The 24,536-nt window shown below is 40.7% G+C and overlaps 1 protein-coding gene and 1 long non-coding RNA gene across 11 annotated transcripts in view; both read left to right on the forward strand.

Annotated features, from left to right (window-relative positions):
- LDB2 (LIM domain binding 2) overlaps window positions 1-24,536 on the forward strand; it is a 349,516-nt gene that overhangs the window by 352 nt on the left and 324,628 nt on the right. The window lies entirely within an intron of this gene.
- On the forward strand, window positions 2-22,771 carry LOC141574448 (uncharacterized). Its single transcript, XR_012501486.1, has 2 exons — window positions 2-15,269; window positions 15,373-22,771. It is a non-coding gene; the product is annotated as an uncharacterized LOC141574448 (long non-coding RNA).

Consider the following 24,536-nt stretch of genomic DNA (forward strand, 5'->3'; position numbering starts at 1 on the left):
TACTTCAACCTGGGGTGTGTGTTGGTGGCTTTTTTTTTTTTTTTTTTTTTTTTTTTTTGCAAACTGTGCATGAGCTTTTCCTGGGTGGCTGGCTGAATTCCGGGGGAAGTGTCCCACCAAATACTACCACGTCCGTGGAAATGAGCACCAGAATGGATCCACGAGTTTGAACGCTGGGTTTCTAGGCACAGCAACTCTTGGAGCTGGGGACAGTTTCTGCTGGAATCTTGAAATAGACAACCCATCACTTGATCCGCCTGCCGGCTCTCCAGAAATGCTGCTCTCTCAAAACTCTGGCGTTTGCAGGCTCTGAGTCAGTCCCGTTAGTGTTTCTTGAGATATAATTCCAAGGGATTTGGTGATCTTTTGCATCCAGCAAAATAATTTTTTTAAAAAAACAAATCCCAGAGGAAGTCTGCTTTGACCTGCATTTGCTTGTCAAAGTCATCAAAATAGAGGTGAAGGGGACAGAAGAGTCACCCCGCGGACTTTTCAGAACTAGCCCTGGAGGGACGCATGTTTCTCTATTTCCATGTTAAAGTCAGAACCCAGTTGGGGCGAGGGGTTCTTGACTTTCTCCCATCGAGGACGGGAGTGTCTCGGCTTCCTCAGAGCTCTCCCTTCCACAGGAGCTGGCCGAGGATTCAAGTCATCTTGAGTTTTTGCATATTTGTGATCTTGTGCGGGAGAGAGGAGCCTCACCTCCTCCTCTCCTGCAACTCTGGGAGCAGAGAAGAGACAGGACTTTCAGAACTTTGTAAATGCAAAACTCCAGACCGCCTCCTGCAATTTAAATATTTAATGCCAGTTGACTTTTCCTCTGTGCTGGCTCAGCTGGCAGGACCTGCTGCTGGGCTGTCCCATTGCCTGTAAGTTGGGGCTTTGTGTTGAGGTGTTCTGAGAAGGAGTTTGTTACAGGTACACCAAAGTTACTTTAGGAAGTAGAAATCACTGGGAATTCTGTAGTCTCTGCAAAGTACAAGTATCTGGAGGGTTGATGGCAAAGAGCTTTGAGGGAATAGCTTTGATGAAATTTCAGTTAGAAGATTGACTCTCAGTTCTGGAAAGGGACTCAGTTAAAGACAGAATAAAACATGTTTGCTTGAATTGTCAACAGAGCCATGGAGAAATTCATGACGTTTAATGTATTGAGTATAGCTAACAAAATGTGACCTGCTTTCTGATTGGCTAACTGCTGGACAAGGGCTGATTAAAAAAAAAAAACTGAGCTGTCTTTATTACTGCTATTATCTTTATATGTTAATGCATCATAGATGTTAAATATACCTGCTGATGCCATGGCTCTCCCCAGAAGCCAGTAGTTTTTACACAAGTGTAAACTCTGTTTTGCTCAGGATGGTGACTTGTTGGCAGGAAATGATATTTGTGTGGTGTTGTGTGTGTTACAGTTTGTATATTTCATTCAGCTCTTTGCAACTGTGTGCTGGCATCTTACATTCTTGCACAAACTTGGTAGTTGCAGCCTGCTTTCAGAATTAGGAAGACAGAAAGTGTCTTATAGTTCAGGCACACATTAATTGCCACACAGATTTGAGGTAAAAAAAAAAGTCTTAAATAGGATTAGTTTTAAAAAAGAGACTGTGGGTCTTTATGGATCAATTCTTGAACAGCAGCAGGGTGTAAAAATGAGCAGTGTCCATCTTACATTTTAGAAAGTTTTTGAGGAGTTGAAGAAGGAGGTTTTTCTCCCATCCTTCCTGGTTAGGAGAGCAGGCAGATTTCTCTGAGGTCTGAGTCCTCCAGTGCCCCTAAGTTAATCACTCGGTCAGTTCTGGGCTAGGACACTTCTCTGGGAGACTTCTCTACCCTGGTCCTCATAAAAATCAGCAGGATGCAGTAAGGTCCCCACATTTGTTTCACATTTGTGAGAAAACCTTCGAAAGTCCCCCATCATAGTATGTTTCTTAAAAATGGCACATTATCTTTTGTGAGAGCTAAGCTCAGGAATTCCTAACTTTTGGATTGTAGGGTACTACTTTTAAGTAGGGAAAAGAACTGCTTCATAGCTCAAGAAACTGGAGAAGAAAGCTTGCTATGACAAATCTTAAAGGTCCTTTTAAACCTCTCTGACTGACCAAAAAGTGCCGAGAACTGTTTTCTGGTATGTTCTGGGCCAATCCGAACATTTCTTCCCTTAATTAGATCTTTTTAATAATTATCCAAATAATTGTCCTGACACTTCCTTTTTCTTTGCCAAGCAGTAAATGATGTCATAAACCCAAGGCCATAAATTTGTTTTCATTTCATATGAAATAAAGAAGAGAACCCAATCATTGTTCATAAGATATATAAATATTAGCATTAAATATTAAATTTTGATCAAAGTGGGTCATTGAAAAAATACTTAGAAAAAAAATAGCTTGGTGAAAAAGTTATATTGTGCCTTTACCAGTGATGATGATGATGATTTATGACACAGTTGTTCTGAGCCCTAGAGAGGGACTGGGTGGAATGAAGTTCAGTACCCAGCAGAAATGATCAGTATTTACGTACAAAATCAAATAGATTGTTAAGTGATTACTTTTAGAATTTAGCCAACATATCCAACTGTTTTGGACAAGAGAGGTCCTCTTTCTTCTCTCTCTCTTCTGGTTCTTACTCCTATACGTCACGGTATTATTTCATCGACTCCTAATATCACACACACACACACGTGCCTGGGTAATACTCTTGACTCTCCATTCCTTTTTGAACATAGACTTGTCCTTGCCTGGAAAGAAATGGTAGGAAATCAGTTTATAATGAATAAACTGCATTCAAGTTGAAGAACCTCCTTCTTTATGGCAAGGAAAGTAAGACGTAACGAGCATGGTGATTCCCCGGCCCCCTTCCATAGCTGACCCCCAGAACCTTCTCCCCTGCGTATTGATGGCTTTCTTCCTATTAAATCCAACCATAGCCCTTCAGAAGGTGGGTAGTTTTAGTTGAAAGAACACTGCATGGGGAGTTAATCCTGTTTCGAACTTGTTTCTGTCACTTACTAACTAGTTGGCATGGATCTGGGTTCCTCATCAGCAAATTCCCTGCAATAAATTAAATTTAAAAATTCAGATGCTACAAAAGTCTGGGCTTTGGTTTTCTGTTTAGTATGAGAAAGCGTTGGGAACTAAAGAGCCCAGACGTTATTTCTTTGCTCCCTGTATTTAGTTTAAAATCACAAATGGTACTGAAGTAAGAAGGTAATTAATAGTACAGGAAATATTGAAAGGAGAGACCCTGCCAGCCCTGTTTAATGCCGGTGCTGGGAGCAAGCAGTTCCTGGGACAAAGTAGGTACTCAGTAAACATTTGCGAACTAGCGCATCCATGAGTCAGTGGCTGAAGGAGGAGTTTGACAACTCTGTCGTTGAAATTGGCACCTTTCCTGAGAAACCTATTCTAATGCCTTTGGTGGGCCTGGCACCTCCTGATGCTGCGTTGAGGATCTGCTTCCCATTCCCCTAAGAGTGCTGTCCCCCCATTCTCTACATTTATTTCACCACGAGGAAATTTAGACCCCTAATCTTTGTGGCAAAGGAAAGCAAGTGTCTAAGAGGTTATAGGACCTCATCTCCTTTTAAAGGAATCGGACGGCATTACAAAGCAAACAGAAACAACAAAAATCTGTTTTAAATGCTGTTGGCTATTCAGGGAAATAATATTCCTTTGCAACATCAGAATCTCAGTGGAATTCCACAAAGAAATGTATGAGTGTCTCCCCCTCTTTTTAATTGAAATTAAGAGAAACTCTTGGAGCTGTGCGTCACTGTTGGCCACTGTCATTCCAGGCAGTAGGAAGAGGGCTACATTTTCCGTTGTGTATGCTGCTATGAATTGACCCAATGTCTGTCCAAATTCATTTACTGTGTGAATGGTCTTGCTGCTCCAAATGTATTTTGGAAGAAGGCAACTGCACAATTATATAGTTTAACCCTCCACACAGTACAGTCAGATAGGAACACAAAAATATGTTCTAAAGATTTCAGAATTTGTTCTGCAAGAAGCTTCCAGAATAACAAAAACAGTAATTTTTTTTCATTTCCTGAGGTCTGTGCTATGAGATTAAAAATATGTATAGGTAAGATATGAGATCATCGCAGTGACCTTCATTTTTAGTGAAGGATTTCAATAATGTTGTATTATTATAGAATTTAAGAAAGTTTATCAAGTCATACACATGTCCGTTACTGTAGATAACTTTTCTATACCTGGTTTCCTTATTCAAAAACGTCTCCACTCCAATGAAGATGTTTTTAAGTATATAGATTTTTTTTCATGTTGGCAGTATGCTAATTTTAATACAATATAACAAATACCAGGAAAGTGTGGGTTCCAGGATGTATTGCCTCTGTTTTGCGGGTTTTTTTTTCCTTTTATCAATATTACACATCCCACTCCCAAAGAGAAAACTGTGATTACAATTGGAAGCCACGCACACGAGGATTTTATTAGAATTACGGGTTTTAGTTTTACTGGATTTAATATGAACGTTGAAAATATTTAAAGACCTTGAAATTGAAATCTGCTGCTTTCACCCCGCCTCAGCTCAACTCTCCGACTCCCCGGGGAGGGGGTGGGAGGGGGTGGGAGCGGGCGGAGGGCTCTTGGTCTTTTCTTTCAGCTACATTTTTATATACTTCAGTCACAGGGTTTCATGTTGAAACATCATGTTTATTCATGGGATAGCTTAGTATCTCTGATGTTCAGATGGAGTCTAGTTAAAATGAGATTAGGTATTTTGGATAGGTGGAAAAAAATGAAAACTGCTTGGTGAGAACTCGGATTTTTTTTTTTTTTCCTAGAAATTTAGAAAGAAAAATGGTGCTGTTACTCTGAGGCATATGAATGATTTTCGGTGTTAAACACAGAACTCTCCGAGTTGCTCGAAGTGGGTGGGGGAGGATGGGGGGAGGGGGGAATTAGTAGTGGTATGGAAAGCTATTTTGAAAATGTTAAATGAAACCAAAAGTGAAGTTTTAAAAATGAGAACTTCCAAACTCTCTTATTTTTCAAGATCTCTACGTGGCTTCAGAAAACACACTGCAGGACTCTACTGATTTTATTTTCCTAAGGTCTTCCCCTCCCCATTTTCTTACTATGGGAACTGTTTTTAATTAAAAATTGCTGCAAACTAACAATTCGTTAGAGGCCAAGAAGGGGAAAAAAAATCTCTCAACTCACATTCAACACAGATTCTTATCAGCCTGAAATCAATGCACATTTAAACCTCTCCCCTTTTGGTGTGTAAATTATGATATAGGATTCAAACAGTATGCATTTTTTAAGCATTTAGCTTTTTGTTTGGATTTCGGAAAGAAATTAATTTAAATTGTATGGAGACAGGGCTATAAATCTCCTTTTATTACTTTTGTCCACATTAACTCATTTTCATGAGGAACACAGAACACCCCCTTTCTGAGCAAGCAAAGAACACAAAAAACAACCCCCAAGATTGTCAAGAGCAAGATTCATAAAGTTACTTATTTGGATTTGGTCGGTGGGTCTCGGAATATAAGTGATCTGGGAAAACAATCTCTTTTTGAAAGTAGCAGAAATCAGAGCTTTGAAAACGTGTTCAGCTGATGTAGATATTTACATGTACCTTTGTCATTTTCTGACCAAGATATTTTCTTCCACTCTTTTTTCCTTTCTTTTTTCTTTTTCTTCCTTTCTCTCTCTCTTCCTTTCTCTCTTTTTCTTTCTTACTTTCTCTTCCTTTTCTTTTTTCTTTTCTTTTCTTTTCTTTTCTTTTCTTTTCTTTTCTTTTCTTTTCTTTTCTTTTCTTTTCTTTCTTTTCTTTCTTTCTTTCTTTCTTTCTTTCTTTCTTTCTTTCTTTCTTTCTTTCTTTCTTTCTTTCTTCCTTCCTTCCTTCCTTCCTTCCTTCCTTCCTTCCTTCCTTCCTCCCTCCCTTTCCTTCTTTCTTTCTTTCTTTCTTTCTTTCTTTCTTTCTTTCTCTCTTTCTTTCTCTGAACTTAAGCTTAGAAGCTTAGATTTTTTTGTATATGTTTAAATGCTGGCTGCTTGCATCTGAACATAAGCAACTATTAATAGTTGAGGCAAACTTCAGCCATTCTTTCAAGAATTTCTGTACTTTAGGCAATGATAATATCAGAGTCTGGAAATACAGAGACGATGGAAGATATGGTCTGTTTAGAAGCTTACAATTTGGTAACAAAGGGAGACATACAAACCAACTCTTACAGTGTGGTGCCGTGTTAGGTTATTACACCGTGCATTTGTGTATTGAAAGATGTACACCTTTCTGAAAGGTAGTCATGATGACAGCAATGAGCATCTATGCAGTGTTCACTGTCTGTAGGGCCAAGGTGCTAAGTGTTTTCTGTAGGTCAACTCATGTAACCCTCATAATCACCTCCTGAGATAGGTACCACTAATATCTACTGTCTTACTGATGAGGAAATAAAGGGTTAAGTAAATTGTCTAAGGTCACACAGATGGTAGTTTTAGAGGTTATGCTGTTGACTGCTTTGCTGTTGCACTTCTCTGAGATAAGAAATATAGCTAGGAGTCTGGTTTCACCTGTGCAAATTTATTAGGTGAATACATTCACTTTTTCCTTGGGTACGTTGACTTTGGCAGTGGCTGGAAAGTTGACCCCATCCACCCAAACTGGTTGGATTATTTGCCTCTGAAATGCCTGACTGATTTATAAAGGGACCACGTGAAATTCCGAAGGATGGAGTTAGAGATGAAAAATATATCTAGTTTTTGAAAAGAACTGAAATCACACTCCCTATTGAAGGATGAATATTTCCAGTATTCACTGAAGTGGCCTTATCTGAAGAGCCACTGGAATTGTTGTGGAATACTATGCATACTTATCTAAGAGTTTAACTTTTTAACTGAAAAATATTTAGATTTCCATTCAGTGCTTGATTCTTCTTAGCCATGCTCTGTGGAAGATGGTGTTTTAGTTATTTTAAACAGTAATGGGGGGAGCATAAAAGCTATCCCATTTTTGGTGGTGCCACCCGCCTCCTCCAAATGTAAGATTAAGAGAGTAAAGCAGAATTAGAATTTGGTATGAGATTAGCTTCCTTTGCAGGTAATCAATTAGGAATCTTAGAGACAATAAAGACAGGGAGGGAAAAGACCTCCCCTCATGTTTTGGCTTCTGATTCTTCTAGTTTGATCCTCTCTTAAGAGCCAATCTCTCCACATTGTGTGTTTCTGCATTTCCTTGTGGAAGATGATATTTCCTTCCTACCTTGGCAGCCAACTTTAGCTACCTGTGAAGCCATGGTCTTTATGGTAAATGCCTGCCAATTCTCAGAGATAAGATAGATCTTTTCATGTGATCCACTCCCAAGCCCAAGATGCATGTGTTCTGGTTTTCCATTAACAGATAAGGAAACTGAGGCTCAGAGAGGTGAAGACCAAGTCCAAAAAGACCAAGACCAAAAATACATTCATCTAAGAAAAATAAGATCTGGAGCGATACCCTGTTAGAATGTGTTTATCAGTTTGGCATAGGTAAGCAGAACATCGGCCAGGCAAGTTTTGACGGGGAGAATGGGCATGCATGACCAGTGGGGGTCCTACATGATCAATGGTCCCCAGGAGCTGGCTCTTCTAACTCCCTCCTTCCATGTTCTCTCCCGAACGTGCTGGCCAAGACCAGCCACTCCGGGCTGGCAACCCTGACGGCTGCACTTTGCCCTCACTTTATACCACTTTTAACTAGCCAACTTTGAAATTCAAGTCTTCCAATTAAAAACAGAAGGCTTAGCATTAAAGATTCGGAGGAACCCTCTAAAGAAGAGGAACCAGTCCTGTTCTGAGGACATCACAAGCCCCCAGCTTTTCTTTCCCCCTAAATGTACTTCCTGCTCCCTCTTTGCACCTTATAATCTGTTTTCCCACAAGCAGCCAAGGGGATATTTCTGAAGCAGAAATCAGATCGTATCACTCTCCAGCCTCCCCTCACATGTAGAACAAATTCCAAGCTCCTTACTCTGGCTTTAAGGTTCTGTTGATCTATTGCTTCCTGATGGTCCAGGCTTACCCCATGTTCAAAAAACTCCAGCCACAAGGGACTCTGTTGGACCCATTCACTTACCAAGCTTGTTCGTATCTCAACACTCTTGTCTTCAGTGATAGAATGGATATATGGATTTCTTCAGAATAACCCATATAAGTACTGGGAGATCTAATTTGAATTAGAATTTGGCATGGTGTTGGCTTTATTTGCAGGTAATTGATTAAATTTCTCAAAGAAAATAACGACCTTGAAGGATAAGAGCCCCAGCACTTAGTACGTCTACTGATCAACCACATGCCCCCTTCACAGAAAGGCCTTCCTTGATCACCTCAATTAAAATGACCACCCACCCCCACCAGCCCCACTCACTTTCTGTCACATGCCCTGATCAGTTTCTTTAGAGGAATTATCGAGGGTGGATATTTTCTTGCTTCTAGTTTATTTCTTAAGTGTCTCCCTGTCCTCAATAGAATATGAGCCGTGTGAGGACAAGGGCCCAGTTGTCGAGTTCCCGGCTTTCTGTCCAAGGCCCCATGGCATACAGTTGATAAGCAACATATATCTGTTGAATAAAGGAAATTAAGTTGTACCAACACAAATCCAGACTGACACTGGAATTTGCCTTGAATCGTCCCAATAATCACCTACAGTTACAGTTGGAAAAGAATCTGTGAGCCTAACAGCCCCGTGAGCGTTCACAGAGAGAATGTTCAGCAGGCCTGCAGGAAAAGGAATGTTGAAAAGGAGAATTTGTTCTGTGATGGACGTGTTGAGCTGAGAACTTCGCCCTCTGGGTGGTGGGAATCTGTTGGGAATCTCCTGACTTCTGATTAAAAATATTTATACTTGTCCCAGTGCTTTTTTCTCATTTGATATTCTCACCACCTCTCTCTTTGGATCTACCTGAGGGCCCAGAGCCCTGAATTATGACATGAATCATGATGATACCTTGCAGTTCCTAGAGTACTTTGTGTCTTGGGAAAGGGCTTTCAGGACCATTAATTAGCTATTTCAAAGTGATTTTGCACACATAGAAGATAAGGGAATTTTTATTAGTATATAATGCTGTGGTTTATAATAGCTTTTTTGCAAATTGTATGATGTGTGCATGTGTATAAAAGAGACAGAGAGACAAATGAGAGAGATATGCTCTCTCCAATCAGATTGTGTTTGTGTATGTGTGAAACTTCTGGTTATGAAAACACACATAGTTTTTTTCTGCCAGTGTTTTTCGCTTGGGAGAGAAAAGAGTGGCATACCTGGAATGATCTGAACTGAAATATGACTTATAACGAGTCAGTTGTGGACCCAAACCCTGCCTCTGCCTCTTGCTTGCTGTGTCATCTTAGGGAAGTCACTTAACTTTTCTAAACATTTGTTTTCTTAACCTGAGTTTTAGGTTGGCAGGTGAATGGCTAATGCATGTAAAATGTCTGGTATATAGTAAGTGCTTAATAAATGGGAACTATGATGATGATGATGGTGGTGATGATGGTGATGATGATGGTGGTGGTGATAGTGATGATGATGGTGGTGGTGATAGTGATGATGATGATGATGGTGGTGATGATGGTGGTGATGATGATGGTGATGATGGTGATGGTGGTGATGCCCTTATTCTCTGTCCTCTCTGCAATTTGCCATGTAAGTCATGCAAAACTTTGCTTGATTTCCTAAAAGTGTCTTTATGTATGTATTTATTTTTTATTGAAGTATAGTTGATTTACAATGTGGTAGTTTCAGATGTACAGCAAATTTATTCAATTATACATATATACATATATATATATATATATACTCTTTTTCAGATTCTTTTCCATTATAAGTTATTACAAGATATTGAATATAGTTCCATGTGCTATACATTAACATTCGTTGCTTATCTATTTTATACATAGTAGTGTGTGTCTGTTAAGCCCATACTCCTAATTTATCCCTCCCTGCCCTTTGGTAACCATGAAAGTATTTTTAAAAATACGTCTTACATGGCTTGCAATAACATATTTCAGCGTAATGAAGGGAACTTGCAGTGACACGTTGTAGGACTTGTGGGTTTGGGGTTCTCATAATATGTGATGGTGCTTTTCGTAACTGTGCCTTACCACGGAGAAAACACCCAAACTGCTGTCACTTTGCATTTCTATTCTTTTTCATTTGCAACCTATTTTTAATAAACTTTGTGTATATAAAAAGGTGTTCCACCATCATAGAGTAGTGATGACATATTACTCCTACTCCTTCTGGGCCATGATCTCCCCAAACTCAGTGGAGACAACAGCACGTTGACGTGTTCCCCTTCACCATTGCCATTGTAGGGCCACCTAAACAGGGGCCTGGGGCAGGCTGGAGAACGCACCGGCTGGCCTTGACTGGCCATTTTCCTTAAAGAATCACACTTCTCAACATGCAGCCTGGCACAGACTTCTCCAAGGGAGCTGTGTCAGCAGCAGGTGGAGGCATATAGCACCCCCGTGTGTCCGGACTGATAAGAGCCCTGCCAAACTGATCCACTGTGACACCTTGCGTCTTTCTCCTTAACACACTGAACAAGTGCACGGGTGGATGATGTGCTGGCCGGCACCGTGCGGTATCTTTCTGGCCCGAGGGAACAGGTTGATGGGTAATAAAGCTACCTGCCTCTGCGGTCCTTATGGATGCAGCTGGGCGTTACGACGTACTGATCTGTCCCACCAGGTTCAGTGTAGAGCCTCCCTGATTTTTCATATTGAATTTTTGACTTACCCATACCTTCCTACACTTCATTTCACTGACAAGGTCACCTGTGATTTTTATTTAGAGTTCCACATTAGTAATAATTTTTAATCAACCTTTCTAGAGAAATAGTTTGCATAGCCCAAACGTTAAATTGTTTCCATACACACACACACACACACACACACACACCACACACACATTTTTTTGAGAGGGTAGTGCTTGCTAAATTTTACTTCCCAGTATGAGTCATTTCTTAGGACTTCTGAGGATTTGATCTTGAAATTGAAAATCTGTGTGGGCAAGCAAAAGTTGCACTAATAAACAAGGCTAACCATTTGGCCATACACACAAAAAAAGTCTTCTTATGCCTTAATGTTAGCCGTGACTACCCTGCAGTTGGCTGAAATTTCTTCCTTGAAGTTGAAATTAAGTAGTTGCTGCATCTCACCTGCCTTTGAAAGGTTCTGATACAGAACATTTGATGGAGTCTGTGACTCCCCAGTTAGCTGAATCCCAGAATTTCAGGGCTGGAATAGCACAAGTGATCATCTGGCCTAAACTTCTTGATTTTGAAAGTGCAGAAACCAGACACGAGTGGCACTCCCCTGGACTACATGCTGCAGATGCAGAAGGGGCCTCAGGTTTTCTAAATCACAACAATAGTTGCCTGGGTAACGACCCGGAAGTGGCCAAATCACTCTTCCCGATCACTCATTTCATCCTTAACCCTACAAAAACTTTTCCGTTTTACACCGTTTCTCCTTCTCCAATTCTCCAGTTTGCCTTAAAATGGTATCGATCTTTAGCATCATGCTATTGATGTTGAAAAACACATCACTAAGCTTTATTGCTTTAGAATTTATGACTGTTTTCCTTGCCAATCTATTTAAAATAAAGTTGCGTATGTTTCAAAATATATGTCTCCTTTTTTTTATTTTAAAAACTTGGTGCAGTATCAATAATAAAATAGTTGTAAAATGCAACAAAGTACAAAGAGGTAAATGCAAATGATTTTTAGTTCTACTGTGCAAAAAATTGCTGTTAACATTTTAGCATATCAATCTAATGCACACAGACATACGCATCTGCCTTTATGTGCGTAAGAACATTCTGTGAACCCTTTTGAATCCAGTTTTTTAACCTAAAGTGATGAGTATTTCACTGTATTCTTAGATCTCCTTAAAATATAATTTTGAGTTGTCTGGATTATTTACACTAGTGTTTAAGTTTTTCAAATTAGCGTGATGTAGGTATTTAAAAAATTATCTGGCTCCTTTGTATCATGATTTGAACTCAAGGGAATAGCATTCTAAGTAATCAGTCTTTTCCCAAGTGAGGCAGAGAGCTGCTGATATAAAGGGTCAGCTATGGTGACTACTGTGATTATTACCATGAGCATTTAATACTAGTCAGAAATCATGCACCCAGGACTCTCTGTCTCCTTTTAAGAAAGCTTTTTCCCTCCCACTTGAGGGCAGATCCTTTCTCCCCCTGTTTTTATTTCTCTTGTATTATTTCGGACTCAAGAGGCAGCCAGCCCACAACCTTGTGAAATGTCGGTAAATCAAAAGATTTTTGCACAATTCCTACTGGAAAGAGGGAGATTGAATCAACGTTAAGAGTTAGTGTTGATCTAGAACCAGTAGGTCGGGACACAGCCAGTTAATTTATGAGGCCACTTGAAGGACATATCTTCAAGTCAAGGAGAAAAGTGGTATTTGGTAAAAAGCGGGCTATGTCATGAGCTGTATGCAATGTTATCTCATTTTCTTCACTGGATCGAAGAGATCCTTGAGGTCAGGTTCTATCTTATTCATGTTTTATCCATCATGACAATCGACATTCTCGGTGGCCAACAGCAGTCTTTTTTAAAAGCCACATTTCGCAGAGGCAGCCATTTTGTGACTAGATTCTAAGTTATCACTGTTTTCGTGTGGGTAATGTGCATCTTATAGATCAGATACACAGATCCACGCACACATACTGTAGGCAGAGCAGTCACGGTATTCAATAAGACTGTTTCCTACTGTAGTGTGAGCATGAAATGATTAATTTCTGCAGACTTGTTCCTCTACTATTTGTGTGACTTTTTTTTTTTTTGATTGAAGTATAGTCAGTTACAATGTGTCAATCTCTGGTGTACAGCATAATGTCCAGTCATACATATACATACATATATTCATGTTTATTTTCTTTTTCATTAAAGGTTATTGTAAGATTTGAATATAGTTCCCTGTGCTATACAGAAAAAATTTGGTTTTTATCTGTTTTCATATATAGTAGTTAATATCTGCAAATCTCAAATTCCCAGTTCATCCCTTCCCACCCCCTTTCCCCTCGGTAACCATAAGATTGTTTACTACGTCTGCGAGTCTATTTCTGTTTTGTAGATGAGTTCATTAGTGCCTTCTTTTTTCTTTTTTTTAGATTCCACATATGAGTGATATCATACAGTATTTTTCTTTCTGTTTCTGGCTTACTTCACTTAGAATGATGATTTCCAGGTCCATTCATGTTGCTGCAAATGACATTATTTTATTCTTTTTTATGGTTGAGTAGTATTCCATTATATAAATATACCACAACTTTAATCCAGTCATCTGTTGATGGACATTTAAGGTGTTTCCATGTCTTGGCTATTGTAAACAGTGCTGCTATGAACACTGGGGTGCATGTATCTTTTTGAATTAAAGTTTCCTCCAGATATATGCCCAGGACTGGGCTTGCTGGATCATATGGTAAGTCTATTTTTAGTTTTTGAGGAATCTCCATACTGTTTTCCATAATGGTTGCACCAAACTATGTGACCTTCAGTGAGTTAATTTATCCCTCTGTGCTCATGGGGAATGTGGGGATGGTGATAGAATCTATGTCTTTGGATTTTTATGAGCATCAGTGAGATAATTCCTGTACAGTGATGAGCATGGGGCCTCCACCCTCTAAGTGGGAATGGCCGTGATCATGCTTCATTGTATTACTGGCCTGGAGATGCAGAGGGCAACATGCCTGACTTGAAAGGGCTCAGGGAGAGTAAGGATTTGCAGGGAAGGAGGACCTTGAGGGATGAACAGGAATTTGCCAATTTGAGAATGGGGCTGGAAAGGATGTTTTTGGCAGAAGGAAAGGCACAGGCAAAGAAACTGAATCTTGAAAAGTGATGCTCTGTTTAAGGAAGGGTGAGGATCTTGGCATGGCTGGGGCTTAGGAACCAGGGTGTACATCAGAGCAAGTATATACATGTGTGGGGTAGATTGGTGAGGGTGGTTGGAGGTAAATCAGGAGAGGACATGGGGGTTGATTGCGAAGGCTTTATGTCCAGTGAGGCTGTGGTCTCTATCCTTGAGAGGCTATCTATTGGCCGTTAGCATGGTATGAACAGGGCCCTGACATGATTATTTAATTTCTCAGTGCCTTGGTTGCCTCATCTGGAAAAAGACACAAGAGAAGCCCTCAGCTCATAGGTTTTGCTTTAGGGAATTTGGTGAGATAAGGCCTATAAGCCTGTAGACCAGCTGGTCCTTGCATGCAGTAGTAAGGATTCCATCAACACTGGCTTCTTCTATCAGGCAAAGAGAACTGATTAAGTTTTGTGTGTTTTTTTGCCTGACAAGTGAAACCACTTGAGGTGCCTTTGAGCAAGATCCCTCTGGTTACTTTACGGAGGGTGGACTGGCGGTCTTTCTCAGAGCATATTTGTCTGCTGAGAGGAAGGAATCAGTGGATGGGGTGATGCACAAAGGAAAAATTACACACACTTACTGGCTGACTGTGCTATTTTTAGCCTAGTATGTCTGAAGCAAAGGAAGGATTTTCATGGCATTTTGTTTAAGATGCAAAATTACCGTAAGCCAAGGTTATGTCACTTGTCTAGGGACACTTTATTTGTCCACCAGTGAGGCCACGGTGTGGGCTGCAGAACTGTTAGCAGCCCTTTTAGAGGGTGGGTCTGCAGGATCACCCACCCAGGCTTTCCCTCCTGCCTGCACAGCATTGGGAACCCGGAAGTGATGTGCTGTGGCTTCTGGGAAGATGCCCTCCTTTGGCAGCCAGCCTGGCACCAAGACCCTGGAGCGAGGTGGCAGTGCGTCAGGTGAAGAGGCTGGGTGTGGAAAGGGAGGAGAGAAGACAGTGAGGCTTGAAATCCTACCCCACCCAGGACAGGTTGCATGAGGCTCTGAACCGCAGCTTCTCTGGTGGCAGGATGGGCAGGACAGGAGATCACAGGAACACCTTGGCCACTCAGTGAGACCCGGAGGGACGTTGCTCAGCCCGGGGGGTGTCGGGGCGTGGCTCTGCCCCTCCCTACCTGGTGCTTCAGGTCATGTTGAAGGCCAAAGATCCTTGTTCATTTCAAGAGAGTTTCCTGAACTCTTCTCATAGCTTCTCTCCTTCCTAACCTGGAGCCTGCAGCCTTAGATAAAGCTTTCCCTTTCCTTAGCCTGTTTCCTCTTCTGACAGCTCTGGACCCGACAAGACAGGTCCCCGGGTCTGATTCCCGTTAGGTGGACGGCGTGCTTCTGTTTTGAATCTCCCACATTAAAAATCAAATCAAGGTAAATAACGTGTTCTTGACGCTCTCCGCTGAGCCTCCCGCCCTTTTCCCCCCACCTCCCTTGCTGAGTCACAGCAAGATTTTTCTTGCTTTTCTGCACACAGGCTGGAGCTGCAGCGCCCCTCCGCCTCCTCACACTCGGGCACCATTGTCTTAAAACCTGCACATGAAAGAGAAGGCCTGGGGTTTGTTTTTTCCGGTCTTTATAAAAGAACCTCAAAATGCAAATGCAGGATGTACTAAAATTACAGAGTTCAGTAAGCGCCCTGTACCGTGAGTTAGTTTTTTTTTTTTTTTAGAAAGGTTAAAAATCATCTGAACCAAGACTCGAAAATAAGCTTAAGGTGTTAGGTTATTCCAAAAAGACTGTTAATGCCTGTTGGCTGAGTGCATTAAACTGCTTTGAAATGATTACTTGTGTGTACTATTTTAAAAACTGCTTGCTAGGATGGTGATTTAAACCTATTTTTTTCCCAGGCTCAAAACTTCTCATTTGTTGAAAAAAAAATACTGTATTTGAAACAAATAAACATTAAAATATAGTTCTTATGTTTCCAGCTGTTTGTCTGAAAGGAAAAGATGTCAAGACATTTATAGTTAGAAACTGAAAACTCTGCCTTCATTCACTCCATTGTATTTCCAAGGAGCCCAACCATATATAATATTACCGGGTCTCTGGAGGCCTCCTTGAAGAGATACCAGATACTCTTGGTATAAGGTGAGATTGGGGGAGGTGGGGAGAGAATGGACGCGGAATGGTTTCCAGTCCTAATTCTGTATTTCCTGTGATTTTTTTCTAAATGGAGGCAGAGGAAAAAGAGAGAAGAAAGAACTCTGCTGTTACTTTATTATGGCTTTGATTTTAAAACCATTTAAAAAGTAACATTCATGGTGGCACCCTGCGGTGTCTGGGATGGGATTGCCTTCATTCATCCCTCAATAACCTGTTGCGTTTTTTTTATTATGTGCCCAGTGATGGAGAACTACCAGAGAGCCCTGCCCTCAGGATGCTCAGAGCCTGGCGGGGAAGATGGATAGCTAACATCTATTCATTATGGGCAAGACTGAGCTGTTGAGAGCAGTGAGGATGGAGGTTATCCCAGCAGGGACTAGGGTATTGGGACACACGCACACATGCACCTGCTCACGCTCTAAGTTGTTTCCATCATGTGGTAAAATGTGACCCAAATATTCATATTTTTAATCTAGGGCACTGCTAACTTTTTGATGACACTGCATATCCAGTGATCTTTAGAGGAATTAAGCTGCTTAAACATCCCAAAACAGAGAGATAAAGCCATGCAGCATTAATGCCTTCATGATGGCTACAACCAGGTCCCCAAATTTATTGTAATCTAAACCTTGGGTGAGGAAGGAAGAAAAGGGGAACTCCTCTAAGCCTACTTAAAAAGCCGAGATAGGGCAAAAATAATCCTTTTTTTCTCCCCAAGACCATGAGAAATTATCTGTGTATAGGGTAGAAAATTTCATCCTTACCAAAGAGGATTTTTTTTTTTTTGTTTTTTCTTGCAGGGGGTGGGGGATTCAGTTTTTTAATTTATTTATTTTAATGAAGATACCAGGGATTGAACCCAGGACCTCGTGCACAATACCACTGAGTTATACCCTCCCCCTCTTTTTGGGGGGGGTGGGGGTGGGGATGGGATGGGAGTGATTACTTAATTACATTATTTATTTATTTATTTATTTATTTATTTATTCATTCATTCATTCATTCATTCATTCATTCATTCATTCATTCAATGGAAGTACTGGGCATTGAACCCAGGACCTCACTGCATGCTAGGCATGTGCTCCACCACTGAACTATACCCTCCCCTTCCAAAGAGTTAATCATAGTAATTTTTATGAAACTTCCAAGTTTTCACTTGATGAATCTTTAAAAAAAAAAAAACCCTCCTCCAACTATGGTATATAGCTAGAAAGTATTGAGAGGAGTTTAGGAAGAAAACAGATCATGCAAAGCCTTGAGTAGTTAGGGACCCATAAAACTGAGGGCAGGGGACTGGATGAAAAAAAGAAAGTAGTATCTCAAAAATTCAAGATAAGGAAAGATGAGAATCACACTGTCCACTTAGTGGGTGTTAGCCGCATGTCAGTCTCACAGTTGAATGCTTTATTTTACTGTCTCCATAAGGCTGCAGAGCAGTACAGGAAGTAGGATTATTATGTCCATTTTTCAGATGAGGAAACTGAGGCTGAGAGACGCTTAGTCATTAGCCCTGAGTTTCACAGCAGTGAAGAGTCCCATGATGGCTTCATCCTGGGTGCACCCAAGTCCAGAGCTGATTTTCACCCCTCAATTCTACACATTCTCCAGACAGTGCCCCACTTTACAGATGGAGAAACTGAGGCCCAGGAAAGTTCAAGCAGCCCTTGGATCATAACATGAGGCACAACTGAAGCCCTGTCATTGGTGATGACTTTGGTTCCTAGGTGGGACCCAGTATGTGTACACAGAGCATCCACTGTGAGTTCACGTCACCATGGCCTTCTGGGGTCAGGGACCATGGCTGGCTCATCTTTGTATCCAGCAACACAATTCCCAGGGCTCACTGCAAAAGAGATGCTCCAGACCTTTCTTGGCTGAATAGGGTATGAGAAAAGAAGCAGGCCCCGGGGTTTAAATACACAGACAAGCACAGTGTCTGTCTGTCTTTCTAGGCACAGCGGCCTATAGGACATGCTTCTGTGAATTAGTAAAAGGTGTGCCCTCTGGGTGGGCCTACAGCCTTTTTGTGCAAAGAGAAAGCTTTCTGGTCTTCCTGGCGGACCCTAGCCCCAAAGGGCTTGGCAAAGTGTTTTGGGTTTCAGCTCTCTCCTCCTTATTTCCTCGGCCAACAGCCTTTTTGCAGAGCAGAAACCGCCCAACTGTACAAATAGGACGATTTTTGTTTAATTTAGTCACCCAGGGTTTAACATAGGACCTAGAATCTGATTGATACTCACGATATATCAACTGAACACATGAAGAATTTAAAGGCAGGGCTAAATTGTCCTTAGAATACAATGAATACAGTAGAATGTTTCTGCCATGTGGTATGGAGAAGGTTGGAATTGGATTGGTCCCATTAGGGATTATTATTAGGATTTGTTGAAACAGAAAAAGGGCATCCCAGTAGGAGGGAACAAAGGGTCGAGAGGCTGATCCGGGGCAGGAATAAGATGGGGTTGGCTGACCTCTGCTCGGGGAAGTCTCTACAGGTCTGAAGACAGCTGCATATTTCCTGAAGGAGGCGGTATTCTACCTGCACTGCTTTCCATGCTTGGGTCCCCTGTCCACAGAATATAATCATTTTAATGGTATTTTGAAAACATCACTCAGGCTGCTGAATGGAGAATGATTTGGAAGGCTTTAATAGCAGCAGCAAAAAGACAAGTTAGAGAAGGATATTACAGTTTTCCAGGTAAAAAGTCATAATGAATTGGATCAATGTCCATACTGGGAGGGGGCACAGATGAGTGTGCATGGAGCAGTACTTGATGATGGATTGGCGATGGAGGGCCTTGGGTAAGAGAGGTCTCCAGCCTAACTCTAGGGTTACCGGAATAACAGTAGGGACGCTCTACCCAGATTTCCCCTCTACCCATTCCTGCCAACAGCATGTACTTGTGTCCTCAAGCCCAAAATCAGTGTTCAGTTTAATGATGTTCACTCTACCTGCTTCCCAGAATCCACTTGAAACAGCTGTAACAGCATCCTTCCGGTCCATCAGTTCCATTAAATTCCTTCATAGCCCTCTCTGCCTCCGCCAAGCTGTGCGTTCTGAGCTGTGCATTTCCCAAGCCCCTTCCCTCTGCCTACTTTTGATTAGCTTCTACTTTCACAGCATCTTCAGCGCTCACCAGTTTGTTCAACATTCTTTTTATTTTTTTAAAGCAAAGATTGATTAAGAGTTTATTCTCTTTCCCCGTTTTTGAGTCTCATTATTTCCCTGTTTCTTCTTGGTTATTAGTGGTCGGTTTTCTCTCAAGTGCCTCTTGTCTTTGAAAAGCTCTTGTGATTCTCTTAAGCCCATTTGCCATTTTGCTGGCCTGTCTTCCTCCTCCCGGTAAGCCTGAAGCATGGCATTACAGCTTGCTTTCATCCCTTCTTCCCTTCTCCAGCACAACTCTATACCCTTCACCACTCTAATTTTGCTGAGCAGTGTCCGACTCAACATAGAAGCTCAATAAATGTTGGTTAAATTTGTTCCCTTTGTTGAATGTGCAGACTTTGGTGGAACCACTTAAAGTGCTTTGCCTACATGCTCTCTTTTATATTTATATACATATGGGTACGGCTACCTGAATCCAGGCTCTCCCTGGGGACACTCACAGAATAATTTATTTTGCAGTGACTCTGTGACAGGGAGGTAGATTTTCACCCATGCCGGTGGGAATACCTCAAAAGTATTGGGTGCTCATCATACATGAACGTCAGTTCATTCAATTCCTATGGGTGCACTTACTTTTTGAATTAGTTGCTGGGTGACTTTGGATGTTTTTGCATTGTGATTACAGGTCTCAGTTTCTATATTTGTCAAGTGGCAATACTCAGGGAATAAAAAAAAAAAATGTAGGGACATTTAGAGAGCATGCATTTATTCCACGTATGGAAACCATGAGAGATTCCAAAGATGCAAAGATGACTAAGACTGGGAATAAAAAGGAAAATAAGATGGTTTGTCGCAATGATCCCCTTGAAGATCCAGTTGAAAGTCAAAGGGTTGTTTGCCCTGGATTGGAAACGGTCCCTAAAGTGAGGTCATTTCTTTCTTTAAACCACATCTGGCCTGTCTCTCCTCAGGTTAATGTTAAAGGTAAAATGAGATAATATGGGGAAATGTTTTGAATAAATAAAATGACTTTACAAATTTCACACTGGGAAATTATCACTGAATCAGTGGTGAGAAGACTTATACAATGGATGGGGTGTTTGGTTAGTGAAAGGAGATTTTTGAGGATCGATGGAAATATTTATTTCTGGAAATAGCTTGTTGTTTAATGATTACTCTTAGTTGGCATCAGTTTAACGCCTTTTCCCTTGAGACGTGTGATGGAATGATCTATGCAAATTGAACACTTAAAAAAACCCTCTGCAAACCTGTATGTTATATTTATAAACTTTACATTGTACTAAAGTCAGCAAATGTCACAGAATTAAAATCAGTAAATGCGAAAGTGAAGGTTTCCATAGCAACAGTAACTAACCCATATTGCATGTAAAACGGAATGTACATCAGGATTTACATTTAATCGTCTATTAGTAGAGAAAAATCCTATATAGAGCAGGTGCAATACAGATCCGTTCAGTGACCCTCACAGCTCTTTCTCTTTTAAACTTCAGCTTTAGGTGCTGTAACTCTTTTGTATATACCAAGTTTTGACTCCTTTAAGGAAAATGAGGTAGGAAAAATCAGAGGTGATGTTAGGGCAGAGGTATGCACCCCTAGATTTAAATGTTACAGAACATCATCCTTGCATAAATTATCAATCAACTTGATAGGTGTTTCAGAGAAAGAAATAGATTCAGAATACTAAATGTTTACGAACTTGTTGCATGAAGGATACTTAAGAATTTCTGTCTCCATAGTCAGTTTATCCAAACCTGCAGTGCCTCTAAAACAAGGTGATTTTGTGGTTTTGAATTGGTTGTGGAAAGGCCCATTAGGAGGGTGGTGGGACTGGAGGTAAAGATGTGGGTCAGAGCCCCAGCCCACTACTTCTATGCACCTGGCCTCCCTCCTTGAACTTCATTGTCCTCCTATGATGCATCCCTTACCTGCTACTAAGGGTTTTTGATGTCTCAAATTGGAGTGGGAGGAGGAGGATGTGGGGTTCTTCATGGATGCTAAAGCTCTTTATATGGATTGCTATAGATGAGTTGCTTTCATAAGGAAGCACCCCCCCTCCCCAAATTAGACTCCACTTCGGCTGTCTTCCCTGGAGACGGCCTGTCTTTGGCTGTGGGCTTACATAACAGGATGTCTCCTTGCTCTGAGCCCTTCCCAGCCCTTCTGGTGGAGAGCTCTGAGTCATCACCGAGAAACAGGGAGGCCTCCTCCGTATCGGTATAGATCAGGAGATGGCTCTAGATAGAGACTCTTTTATTGAACAAAATTTTCTTTTATAAAATTGGAAGAGATGTTGGTACTGACTAAATGTATGATTCATTCTAAAATGCAGTTGATTTTGAAAAATAACTTTTGGTGAAATTAATCATAAGTTTTTCCCCCATAAACTTGAACGATCTTTAGTATTCCTTGGCTTTGATCTCCGACTCTTTGATACGGAGGGTCTGGAGGAGGGCATAGGGCTGCTTTTTATCAAGTAACCATGGTAATCTCTCAGAATTTCTTTTGAAATCAGTTAATTTTATATAGCTGAAGGTGGTAGAATGAGATATTTTGGCTACAACAGAGATCAGAATTTTGCCACCAGCCCAGAAACCCTGTCCTAGTCACAACTCCCTTCCATGGATAGTTATTAATGGACTTTATGGTTAATAACTTTCTGGCATTTTCCCTACCAGTTTCAGCTGCTATTTTCAAACTGGCCTGCCTCACTTTCCAGCAAAAACCTATTGGTTATTTTTGGTTCACGTATTTTTGGGGCCGTCAGATAGCCCATAGCTTCCTTCCGTTGCTTCCTGGATGGACCCTATTAACGTGTATCTTGTGGCTCTCGATGGCCTATCCTGCCTGCCTGTGTCTTGAAGTTCATGTCACTTTTTCTTATCACATAGGATTTTTATTATATACTTATTGAAAAAGTTCTTTCAGACTTTGCCTTTTTAAATCCAATCTCACTCTTGTGCATATATCAACAGGAGTACAAATTAAATAAAAATAAAAATAAAAACCATCGTAGGGGAGGGTATACCTCAAGTGGCAGAGCACATGCTTAGCATGCACAAGGTCCTGGGTTCAACCCCCAGTACCTCCTCTAAAAATAAATAAATAAACCTAGTCACCCCCACCTAAAAAAACCACTAAATAAAAATAAATGGAGACATAAAGATTATTAAAAAAAAAAAAACCATCGGTGCTGAGCTCTGAACAGACTTTGCATTACATAGAGCTTGCCGAAGTTTAAATTCGGGTTTCAGGAATGTAGCTAATCTCGTTGGATGCACAGTCTCCTTGACTCTTACCTTGAACCATCCGATTCCGAGAGGTGAGAGAGTGATCCATTTGTTTTTCATTTTCTTCCAAGTCATTCACACCTAATCTGTAAATTATGATGCTTCTGTTTTTAACATTGGCGCATGTGCAGTGACAGTGATGGCCTGACAAAGACAGTGAATTAAAGTCCTCTTGTAAAGCATGCATTGAGACTTCCCAGCCACTGATACTGGAAAAGATGTGCACCTTAGAATTATGTAATCATGTATAGATATAAATATTTGGGATTTCACTGCACTTATTATTTTGTAACCTGCTTTCTAACTTTAAAAATATGTTCTAAATATTTTTTCATTAAATACGATATAAAACTGGACTTTGCTGTTTTCCAATCCATGCTTATATATATATATCAATAATGAAAGTGTTTTTGGTCTTGCTACCTAACTTTGTTGTAAATGTTTTCCATGGGTTTTTGGTATTGTGCAACTCTGTCTGGCTTATGTGGGGAGTTGGAGGTATTTAAAAATGTTGCTGTCATTGTTTGTAACAGTCAGAAAAAATAACTCAAACAGAAATAACTCAAATGTCCATTAACTGGTGAATGGATAAACAAAATGTGGCATACCTATGCAATGCAATACTTCGAAGCCATAAAAAAAAAGATAATACATGCTACAGCAAGGATGAACTTCAAAAATATGCTAAATGAAGGAAATCTGCTACAAAGGCTATGTATTATATGACTATGTGGGTGGGATGAGGTAGGAACAGGGGTCCCTACCCTCCAATAGTCAGAAGGGAAATGAGCTGAAAAGGGTTGTGGCGATGACTGTACAACTTGGTAAATGTACTAAAAATGAAAACATGTGCTTTTTATGGCTTGTAGATTATACCTGAATCAAATCATTTAAAAAAACTTGTTCAACCACCACTGCTGTTTTCCCAGAATATCAAGTTTTAAGACTAAACAGGCTAAACAATATGATATAAAATAATATTAAACTATTATTTTTTAGAAAACATTTTTAGAATTCAAGAAATTTTTGTTTGTTTAGTTTTTTTAAGGAATAAAGCCGAGTGTTGAAAGCATAAAGACAAAGACCTTGTTTTGTCATAAAATCTCCAGTTGAATAGAAACCATTACCACAGCCAAGGTTAACCACAGGCTGGATGTCAGATTCTCTTTTCGGTCCTCCCTCACCCTCCCTCACCCTCCCTCTGTTCTAGTGTCTTCAACACTTGGGCATCCTTTTGATGCAATCCATCCTATTGTCTGAGGTTCGAATTGTTAAAAGGAATATGAAAGATTAAACTTAATTCTTTTAGTCGCTTTCAATCAGAAGTCATTTTCCAAGCTTGTACAGACCAAGTTCATTCTATCTTTTGTCAGCTTGCCCTCCACTCTCCAAATATTGGGAGATAATTAATGCACGCCTCTAGGTCTTCCCATTGTTGGGCTAAATATACCCGAGGGGCTCAGCTGTTCAAGTGCCCCAGAAACACACGTGTCAGTCTCCTTCATGACATTTTTACCAACTGACCTCTTGGCTTATCTGGCTCCCCGTTGGACAGCAAGCATCTCCCTGGCCTGACTGCCTTCCCTGGCCACTGGGCTGTCAACGGAACTCTTAGAATGTGGCCTTTGAAACAGGAAAGTTACCCCACAAGTGATCTGGGCAGTCTTGGTTCAAATTCAATGGGTCTTTTGCCTTCCCTCCCTTTTTATAGAAGTCATAAGAAACATCATTGTAGATCTTGTCATCTTTTGCTGAACAATATTGAAAGTGAAATAATAGTAAGAAGCTAGTTACACAACAGTGATCAGAAGCTATAAGATCTTTTTTCTTTTCTTTCCCTTGTACTGATTTCTAGACTACTTGCAAATGTTCCTCTTGATTGTAACACTAGGAGAGGGGTTTGGAGTGCTGCCTGCATTTATTTACAACAAAAGATGCCATGAATTTACCTAAGAATCTGAGAAGACCTTTTGCACTCATTCATTTTTTCAAAAATATTTCAGTGCTCGCTGTATACCAGGCATCTATTCTCAGCGCAGGGGAAAAGGAGCCATGCCCCCCAGATAAAGTGTGTTCTGTTTTGTTTGCCATTTTAGAACTCACAGTTCAGTACAGGAGCCA

Source organism: Camelus bactrianus, chromosome 2 (assembly GCF_048773025.1).
Source record: "Camelus bactrianus isolate YW-2024 breed Bactrian camel chromosome 2, ASM4877302v1, whole genome shotgun sequence".
NCBI lineage: Eukaryota > Metazoa > Chordata > Mammalia > Artiodactyla > Camelidae > Camelus > Camelus bactrianus.